This window comes from Crassostrea angulata, chromosome 3, assembly GCF_025612915.1.
Source record: "Crassostrea angulata isolate pt1a10 chromosome 3, ASM2561291v2, whole genome shotgun sequence".
NCBI lineage: Eukaryota > Metazoa > Mollusca > Bivalvia > Ostreida > Ostreidae > Magallana > Magallana angulata.
The window spans coordinates 55,142,644-55,152,522 of NC_069113.1; the positions used below are offsets into that span (position 1 = coordinate 55,142,644).

Below are 9,879 nucleotides of genomic sequence, written 5' to 3' on the forward strand. Positions count from 1 at the left end.
GCATGTCTTAATTTACAAAAATATTTTCACCTATCCCCTTTCCAAATATCAGAGGCAAGATAATTTGTTTTGTATATCTACCTATCTCTCTGTGACACCCGTTCTACTCTTTAATTGTTTTGCTGTACACGTAACAGGATAACTCTTCAAGTTTAGCAAGCATGTTCAATATTTTTTTTATTTTCAATCATACTTTGTTAAAAAGTTTTTATTTGTCTGTTTGATCAAAATTAGTTTATTTAGAACTATCAGTATTAGTCTTTAGTGATTTTTTAAAATCGCAATTTGGTCTAAATTTGGGCCATTGTTTTTAACTTTATTTAACTTATAAAAATTATAATATGACATATGTGCATTTGTTCCCATCTAATGCATGTTAAATGTGTACTACTTTATTACGCTAAATTCCTATACATCCGATCTTTTATTGCTTTCCAGATATTCAACAGTATAAAGACACCTACAGAGTGTCACAGAATATTGTATACTTTTTAATAAAAAGTTCAAATATATTAAACAAATTTGGTCAAGACATGTAAATTGTGGCTCAAATAGAAAAAAAGTTTAATTATTCCGAACATAGAAGTTTGTGAAAAGGGCATGTCTTTCTTTTCATTATGATGTCACCAAACTGTACTCTTTTTAGGTTTAATTTAAATTCATACAGGATGAATTTGACAAAAGAACAGGAATCTTCCATTTCATAACTGTATCACGAACACAGTTTCCAGTTATAGTTATACAAATTATATAAAAAAGAATACCGCGGGGAAAACAACTCAACAAACCACAGCGTCAGCGAATATTGAGAAGATTTGATAATCAGGATATATACAGTTCCTGTTGTGAGAAACTCAACAACTTGACGTTGTCATGATTTATCAGGACGCCATTTAAATGCACTTTCTCTGAATTGATTGTGCTTTTATGAGCAGTGCTCAATTTGTTAAATACTTCTGAATGTTGGTGAAATTGGTTGAGTTTACATTTATTATTTTGTTTGAATAGTTTTATTAAAACTTGTTCAAAGAATAATAATAGTATTTTCTTTTTTATTTAAGGATACCCAGTAAATGAATTGTTTAATTAATTCATTTTACAAATAATAGCTTATAATGGGGAACGTTTTTTGTCAACATGTGTTTTCATGTAAATGGAGACACCCAAGTTTTGACCCTTTTTTCCCTAAGGAAATTTTTAAAATGTAGATTGTTTTTATAACAAAAAAACCCGCCTATAATAGTGCAAGTACTTTGTCAGTAAAACTTATATGTAAAGAATTAAATATTTCTACAAAAATTACAAGTGGTATTCTTTATTTTCTTTTAGAAGATTCATAAAGGTTATGCTGGTTTTATTCTAAAGTTAACCTTGAACCATCATGTGCCCTACTGACCCTAAGGGACATGGTATGACAAACTTGTATTTTAAGATAACTTGTATGAAAAGAACTGATTTAAAAATTCTTTTATTACAGTTTGATCTTGAGAAGATTTTGAATAATCACTAAAAAAAATCCTTAAATCATTTGCTTTTGGCAATGAACTTCGTGAATTATTCTTCAATATTGACTCAGCCTGTCGATAAGATGACCTGTGCCATTTCTAAGGGTTCCAATGAAAAGATTTGAATAAGAAGAATGTTATCATAAAGCATTGTAAATGATAAAAATATATAATATTAAATTTACAAAAATCGGGACCATGCCCCTTAAACACATTTAATTTAGTTTGGATTAATTTTAATCATGTGATTCCGAATGCAAAAAACCGGAATATAACACAAAGTCAAATCATTTTAATTTCTGTTCAGCTGACAATGTTCACATGGTCCCCGCAATGTCACCAACCTACAAACATTACAATATGAGTTTTAAAACAAAAGAATTAGGGTATTTTTCATAACTATGTTTTTCATAACGAATTTTTAATACAAGACAGGAAAAACTTAAACGTGATACTACTTATGCACGATGGTATTTGAGAGTAAAAATTTAGTTTTTATGCACCATTCACAATGTATATTTATACGGTATAGTGTATGCAGGGATATCATAAGTGTCATATTTTACATTTTATACGCTATGTCCGCATTGATCACTTCAAAAATACATACAAAGTATACCCTAAAACACGATTATTACAGGCCGTAGAAGGCAGTATTGCTTCAATGTGTCAGTACAACTGTGTGATAGCAATATCATTTTTATAAAACCTGCATAGTCTGATCAGTAGTGTGAATAAGGAGAGACTTTAACTTATATCGTGATCATTTTTACTTAAAAATGTATATTGGTTAAAATTTAAATAGAGAATTTGTTTGAGTGTATTGCAAACACCATACACACCAGCTAGATGAATTTGTGTTCTATGGATTAATAAAAACAGAAGATAAAATAGGACATGATATGCGACGGTGGACTTCATCTTTCAAATGATAAACGATAGCGCATTGATTCTTTTTGGTTTTGATGGTACCACCCATACGTACATGTATAGAAAACACAAGTCGATTTGTATATTACCATTTATACTTCAGAGCCAGTGCTAGAATATGCATCGATTCAACCAAAAATTTCTTTGCAATAAGAAGTAATGTTAAGGTATTAAGAACACTTTAATACTAATATGCTCCAAAATCTTTAATTTTATAAATTTGTAATTTTTACAAAGAAGGTAAACTGTAGTCAACAATGTTTGATAACTCTCTGAATTTTCGAAAAAACAACAAACCTTTGAATAACAGAACCAGGGCCACTGTGCCATACACACACACTGCACTAGTCCAGGTCATGCGGAAGGATGCGTCTCCGGCAGACACTTCAATCGGGCCGAATTCCCCGTAGGGTCCCTCGGTGTAGCCATTGCCCCGGTCCTGGAAGGATCTTCCTTCCGAGTTCATGGTCTGCAGGCAGCTCAACACAAAGAGCAAGATAAAAAACTTCACACTTGTCATCTAAATACAAAAAACTAACATCAGAGAGTAACAAATGTTTATTTTATCATTATGTTATCATGCTCTTGGTCAATATAAATAATAGAAGGCTTTTTTCAGAGGAAAGCTGTGTTTGAAAATGAAGGATAATTTAACATTATAAAGCTAAAAAATTATTTCATTCCTTACTTAATAAGGTTATGCCTAGAACCTATTTAAAATAGACTACATGTAACCAATGTATGCAGACCGTCTACAAAGTTATGAGTTTACAAACTCTAAAGCAAGAAAATATTTTTGATTTATTTCTGAAAATTTCTTCAAATCAAAGAAAAAAACCAACCTTTTCTTTTTGTACGGATGGTCTGAAAAATACTTCCAAGCGGATATACAGAATTTTAGCAATGAATAACGACTCATTGATGTGAACGAAGAAATTCCATCAATTGGAAAATAATGATGGGTCCATTATATACCAAATCATCGACAATTTGGTATAATATACCAATTTAATACATTTGGTTGGCAATTGCTACAGAACCTCAAACAATGTAACCTTTGAAATAGAGTACGTGACTTTTAAAACTATTTCATTCCTTACTTAATAAGGTTATGCCTAGAACCTATTTAAAATAGACTACATGTAACCAATGTATGCAGACCGTCTACAAAGTTATGAGTTTACAAACTCTAAAGCAAGAAAATATTTTTGATTTATTTCTGAAAATTTCTTCAAATCAAAGAAAAAAACCAACCTTTTCTTTTTGTACGGATGGTCTGAAAAATACTTCCAAGCGGATATACAGAATTTTAGCAATGAATAACGACTCATTGATGTGAACGAAGAAATTCCATCAATTGGAAAATAATGATGGGTCCATTATATACCAAATCATCGACAATTTGGTATAATATACCAATTTAATACATTTGGTTGGCAATTGCTACAGAACCTCAAACAATGTAACCTTTGAAATAGAGTACGTGACTTTTAAAACTATTTCATTCCTTACTTAATAAGGTTATGCCTAGAACCTATTTAAAATAGACTACATGTAACCAATGTATGCAGACCGTCTACAAAGCTATGAGTTTACAAACTCTAAAGCAAGAAAATATTTTTGATTTATTTCTAAAAATTTCTTCAAATCAAAGAAAAAAACCAACCTTTTCTTTTTGTACGGATGGTCTGAAAAATACTTCCAAGCGGATATACAGAATTTTAGCAATGAATAACGACTCATTGATGTGAACGAAGAAATTCCATCAATTGGAAAATAATGATGGGTCCATTATATACCAAATCATCGACAATTTGGTATAATATACCAATTTAATACATTTGGTTGGCAATTGCTACAGAACCTCAAACAATGTAACCTTTGAAATAGAGTACGTGACTTTTAAAAATATTTTAAGTTACACAATCGTCCACGATTGTTGATAATCTACATGTGAATTTATATATTATTAGACGTAATACTAGTATTCATTTGAAAATCTTATAACAAGGACACCAAATCTATGGCATGACAAACTTCAAAACACTCTTTTATTAATTGCATGTAAACAATATCTTAAATACATTTTGGAAATTAACAATAGTATCATATTGACTCAAGTATTAGTACCATATCAATTCACTTGAGAGTATAAAAAAAGTCTTCAAAATCTTTGCTATCTTCCCACTCCCATTGATCTTTTGCCAATTTTAATGACAATCATTTACAGCAAGTTTACTCTCTGTCATTAATCCATTTGTGGATAATATTAATGTTCGAACAACGCATAACAAAAAAAATGACATTTTTATACGCATATTTCATATTGTATTGTCACATATGAACAATATAAACTTTAGCCCAAAAACTTTACTATTAGCCTTTCATGCCAAAATGTTTAAGTGTTTCTAAAGCCAAGAAGTCTTTGTCCAATGCATTACATAGATAAAGTGCGAAAAAAGTTTATTTTTGTTGAAACACGTTGACATTGCAACAATGACTGTTTAAATTGTGTATGACATGTCAAACGTTGAAATAGATGATTTTTACCATTTAAATTGTATAATTTTTATTTGTATTCTGTAATATTTCCATTTGCATTGCATTAATTTCATTTGTATTGTATGCTTTTTTTATTTGCATTGTTTTATTTCAATTTGTATTCAGTAATTTTTCATTGTCATTGTATTAATTTCATTTTTATTGTATATTACTTATTTGTATTGTATATATTTCATTTGCATTGTATATATTTCATTGTATTGTATTAATTTCATTTGTATTGTATTAATTTCATTTGTATTGTATATTTTTCTTATTTGCATTGTATCTTCGTGATCATTTATTTTGGTTTGTTATGAAGAGCTTCATTTATTTAAAATCATTCTCTAATACATTCGGTAATACTAAGATTGTTCTTTTTGGCAACATAAATGTCGCCATGAATTTTTTCTCAAATTGCGTGTTTGAAAAGCAAGATTATATATTTTTTTGCATATATACAATTCATATGAATTTCCATAAACTTACAAAGTATTGGCATTTGGCTGCACATCGAAAGTATTGGGGATTAATATCATAACACTTTTTCCAAATTCACTTAATTCAAAATTCAATTCACTGTTGATTGTTTTAAGACTTGACAGACATAGTTTTGTTAATAGCCGCTTACAAAATTCAGTCGCCTATTGGGACTTCCCTAACACTAAAAACATGAGAGAGAGAGAGAGAGAGAGAGAGAGAGAGAGAGAGAGAGAGAGAGACAGACAGACAGACAGACAGACAGAGAGATGTTGTTACACGTGTAGTTTTCTGTTTTCGTAGAGTATATAGAAATTAACTTTCACACACAGAGTGTATAAGAATCATATTATACATTTAAAACACGAGAGAGAGAGAGAGAGAGAGAGAGAGAGAGAGAGAGAGAGAGAGAGAGAGAGAGGTGTCTGATGGAGCGGGCATGTAAGCAATATTTCTTTGAGTAAAATGATTACAGACAAACTTTACTGAAAATGGTTACATGAATCATGCACAATACATGTCATCTTCGTGACTTACGTGTGACCTAAAAAGGGCCCATTACAATTTACTAAATTTCGTTAAATGATGGCAGTAATATAGCAATTAATCTGCCTGATCTTTAATATAACGAGTTTCAATATGTCAGATTCCCAGAACAAACTACAAGTAAAATTACATATAAATGCTTCTTGATGATAACTAGTTACATAATAACAACCACAATTTCTATAATAATAACAAAAACAATAGGTTCCTTTACCTTCAATGACTATTTGATTCGAAGGAATCAGATCCAGTGCAAAGTGTACTTTTGTCAGAATCAAAAGTAAAAATCGCATCAGAAAATCAAGCATGACCAATTAGTTATAAAAATGGTTATCAAAGTTGCAGACTAAATTTTTTAGATTACATATGATAGAGTTTTTTGTGAAAAACGAGTTTGTTTCTAAATAAAACGTTTCGTGTGGCTTCTCATTACCAAAACAAACAACTAACGCAACGTCTCGTCATAAAACTAGATTTATAAAGTCTTCCTTTTTTCAGTTTTTGTTGATGCCGATGTAACCAAAAGTTATGAGCTTATATCATCGTAAGTAAAATTCAGAAATAATATTATCAAAACCGATTTGGTTTGACTTTTTCTATAGCGTCACGATCATTTCTGTCAGCTACGTCATGCATAAATTATACACGCCGCCATTGTGAAAACTTTATGATTGGTTGAGTTAGGCGGAGTTATCAGTACATGCTTATGCAATGCCAGAGCTGAAGGATTTCTCAGAACAATTCAATCCCCCCCCCCAATATTATTCATTCAAAATCGACTATCCCCTATGTTTAAATTCTGTGCAAAACTCTCTCTCTCTCTGTCTCTGTAAACGGGCGTTAAACCATAGCCTCAACTCAAGCTACGGTCCAGAGTACGGCGTTATAAAAAATAGAATATTTAGAAGTTGCATGTGCTAAGCGTTCAATTCATGTAAATACCGTAAATGTGTAATATGCACATGTATTACCTACTAACTTGCCAGTCGAAGTGATAGATATGAATTCCTCGATTTCTACACCTTTCGATCGGCAATCGACATTCAATAAAAGAATTGAACGATGGTGTGAAAGAACGAGACGGAAGTGGAGAGTGCAAGGGGGTTTGTACATGTGCGTCTTCATTAGACAAGTGTCCGATTCGTTTCTCTTCTGTTGCCCTATCACTTTCGGTGTAATAGTAATATATATATACTAAAATATCCACAAACCATTTACTGCAGATTTCTTTATTTTACCTGTCTCTGAACCGCCGATCACCAGCTCCATACATGAACAATTGTTTGTTTACATACATTAAAAATACAGTTCTTGATCCGCCTTCCGAGTACGGAAGAAGGTTGTTTAAAAGGAAAAAGCTTGGGGCAAGTAAAATACAATTATTAACAGTAGTAAACTAAATGAAGAATTATTATTTTTTTCAAAAATAGCGTTATTTTTATATGCGGCGAATTGCCGTAAAGTTTTTTTGTATATGTAAGTAAATTGTATGCACTGTAGCTTTATATTTTCTAACCCAAAATTTATACACAGAGCTACAGCTATATATGTTATGTATTGTTTTATCACAAGTGTACACTTTCGAAAATTAGCCCAATTTCGACAGTCACGAGTACCCATGTGAATTTTTCATTCTCAGATATGTTGTTGTTCTGTCCGTGCATAATTTAGTCTTAGTTAACCAGCAGCCAATCAGCGGTAAGCTGAATCCACCAATAAAAAAATTGTGGTTAAGGTGCGGGTATTGTTTATGTATGACGTAGCTGAAAGAGTTGAATGCGACGCGATCGGTAAAGTCAAACCAAATCGGTTTAAGTAATATAATCATTACTGCTAAAGTAGATTTTATATATGTGCAGGAAAATCAACAAGAACTCTAAAAACTTGATCTATAAAACGTATAATTACGTACCTGCAAAAGCTGCTTGAAACGAAAAATTCGAATATGCTCCATGATAGAAAATCATTTAAAGACATTATAACCATCTTTGTTGTTTATGTATCTCACCTGTGAGGTTAAAAATTTACCTTTTAAAATAATTCCTACAGGAAAACAATTTATATTAGGATATTTGGAATCTCCTACCGGAATAAAAGACCTCCCTATAGAAAGGTAAATTCCGAAAGGATATGAACAAAATTCCCTTAATCCGATAGAAAATCTTAAATTTTCTTTAGGAAAACTACCCATCTGAATCAAATTCCTACAGGAAAACTTTACCCAATAGGAAATATAATTTCAGTAGGATATTAAGAAAATCCTTCAGTATACATACTTCCAATATTTCCTGTAGGAAATATTTTTTTGCCGTCGGAATTTTTAATTTCCTATGGAATGTTAATTTCCAAAAGTAAATACGTCACATGTCAGGTGTAACACTTTAAAGACTCTATAGACAATGGTCTTTTATCTTGTGTATGTGAGTTTTTATGAAACTACTTTTTAAGCGGGTGCAAAAATGCCACCTTGGCACTGGCATAATCATCCGACAGAGTGTTAATTATTCGACAGTGATGAACTCGACGTATTCAGTGTAAATACAAATAAAGAGACTCCGTTAAGCTAACTTTTTAGTTTTTCCCCATTCATTAATGTTTAAATTATTGCGAATGATTGACCAAAACCTATGATTTTTTCTTGTACAATAAGATTATTTTTACTTAACCTATATCTGATTGGTGACTCCATATCCAATACACACAAGATTCTAACAGAAAGGTTTTTTCTAGACTTTTTAACATTTACAAATTTATCCTATTGTATTTTTCTTAACATTAATTTTGTTTAACATATCTTATAAGTTAGTTTTATACATGTAGTTAAAGAGAAGCAGATATAAATATTTATTTTTGTATTAAAGAAATATCATAGACCTTGTTTAAGGGCTAGGTAAAATTTATGTACATTTATCAGGCACTTGCTGAAAGCAAAAACTCAAATACATGATTTTTTTTATACATTTGTATTTGGTTTACCATCACAATGATATTACATTTGTCAGAAGAATTTTCAAGTATTTAAATGATAAAGTCAGATTATGTCTTGAGATCTTAATAGTATTTCATATTTACTTATAGTAGAAAGATTATATCTGAAAGCTCTAAAAGGATGCCCTTTGATATTTGCTTTCTTTTTAAATTTTGGAAATAAGCTATAAAATGGTAGGCATCAGAAGTACTATCTAACGCCTAAGTTTGGAACATCGTACAGAGGTTATATGAGCCAACATTTTGTAAATCATCTATACTTATGAAGTAAGACATTTTGCCACCGGCGTAACTGCTTACACGTTTGGTATTTCCACACGTGTAATATGATGTATGTAAGCTATTTTTGAACTTTATCTGATAAGTAATTATTATCAAAACACATGTCCTTAATGATGGCTTTCATAATATGGCTTCGTTGCGTAGTAGAGATACTGTAGTGAAATATTACGACATGATTTCAACCTTTTCAATAAGGTCACTCATTATACCATTCGGTACCATTGTGTATACGAAAGAAGGACACAATACAACCGTTCTTATACCAATGTCTACGACATCCTGATGGTGCTGAAGAAAACACAATGCTAAAAGCCGTTTACACATATCATTTCTTCAACCAGTTATCACCTATTCACTCAATCCGTTATCAACCAGGGACGGAAAAAACCCCCACAGATATATAAATAACGAAATGTTTCTTACTCCCGAGAGCCTTAATTTGTCGCAATAACAGGTAACGTGATGTAAAAACAAACATGATCAGGACAGTTCTATTTATTTTGATCAAAAACTATAACCACGGGTTCAAACTTAAATTTTATCATACTAGACAGTATTTGCATGAAAACTCGGCATTTGGTCCTTATATGTCTGTTTCTTCCAACAT

At 31.1% G+C, this 9,879-nt stretch overlaps 1 long non-coding RNA gene across 1 annotated transcript; it reads right to left on the minus strand.

Moving 5' to 3' along the window:
• Positions 1-1,782: 1,782 nt before the first annotated feature.
• LOC128176409 (uncharacterized) lies at positions 1,783-3,391 on the minus strand. Its single transcript, XR_008242786.1, has 3 exons — positions 3,278-3,391; positions 2,733-2,955; positions 1,783-1,849 (listed from the first exon to the last, which is right to left on the minus strand). It is a non-coding gene; the product is annotated as an uncharacterized LOC128176409 (long non-coding RNA).
• Positions 3,392-9,879: the final 6,488 nt, after the last annotated feature.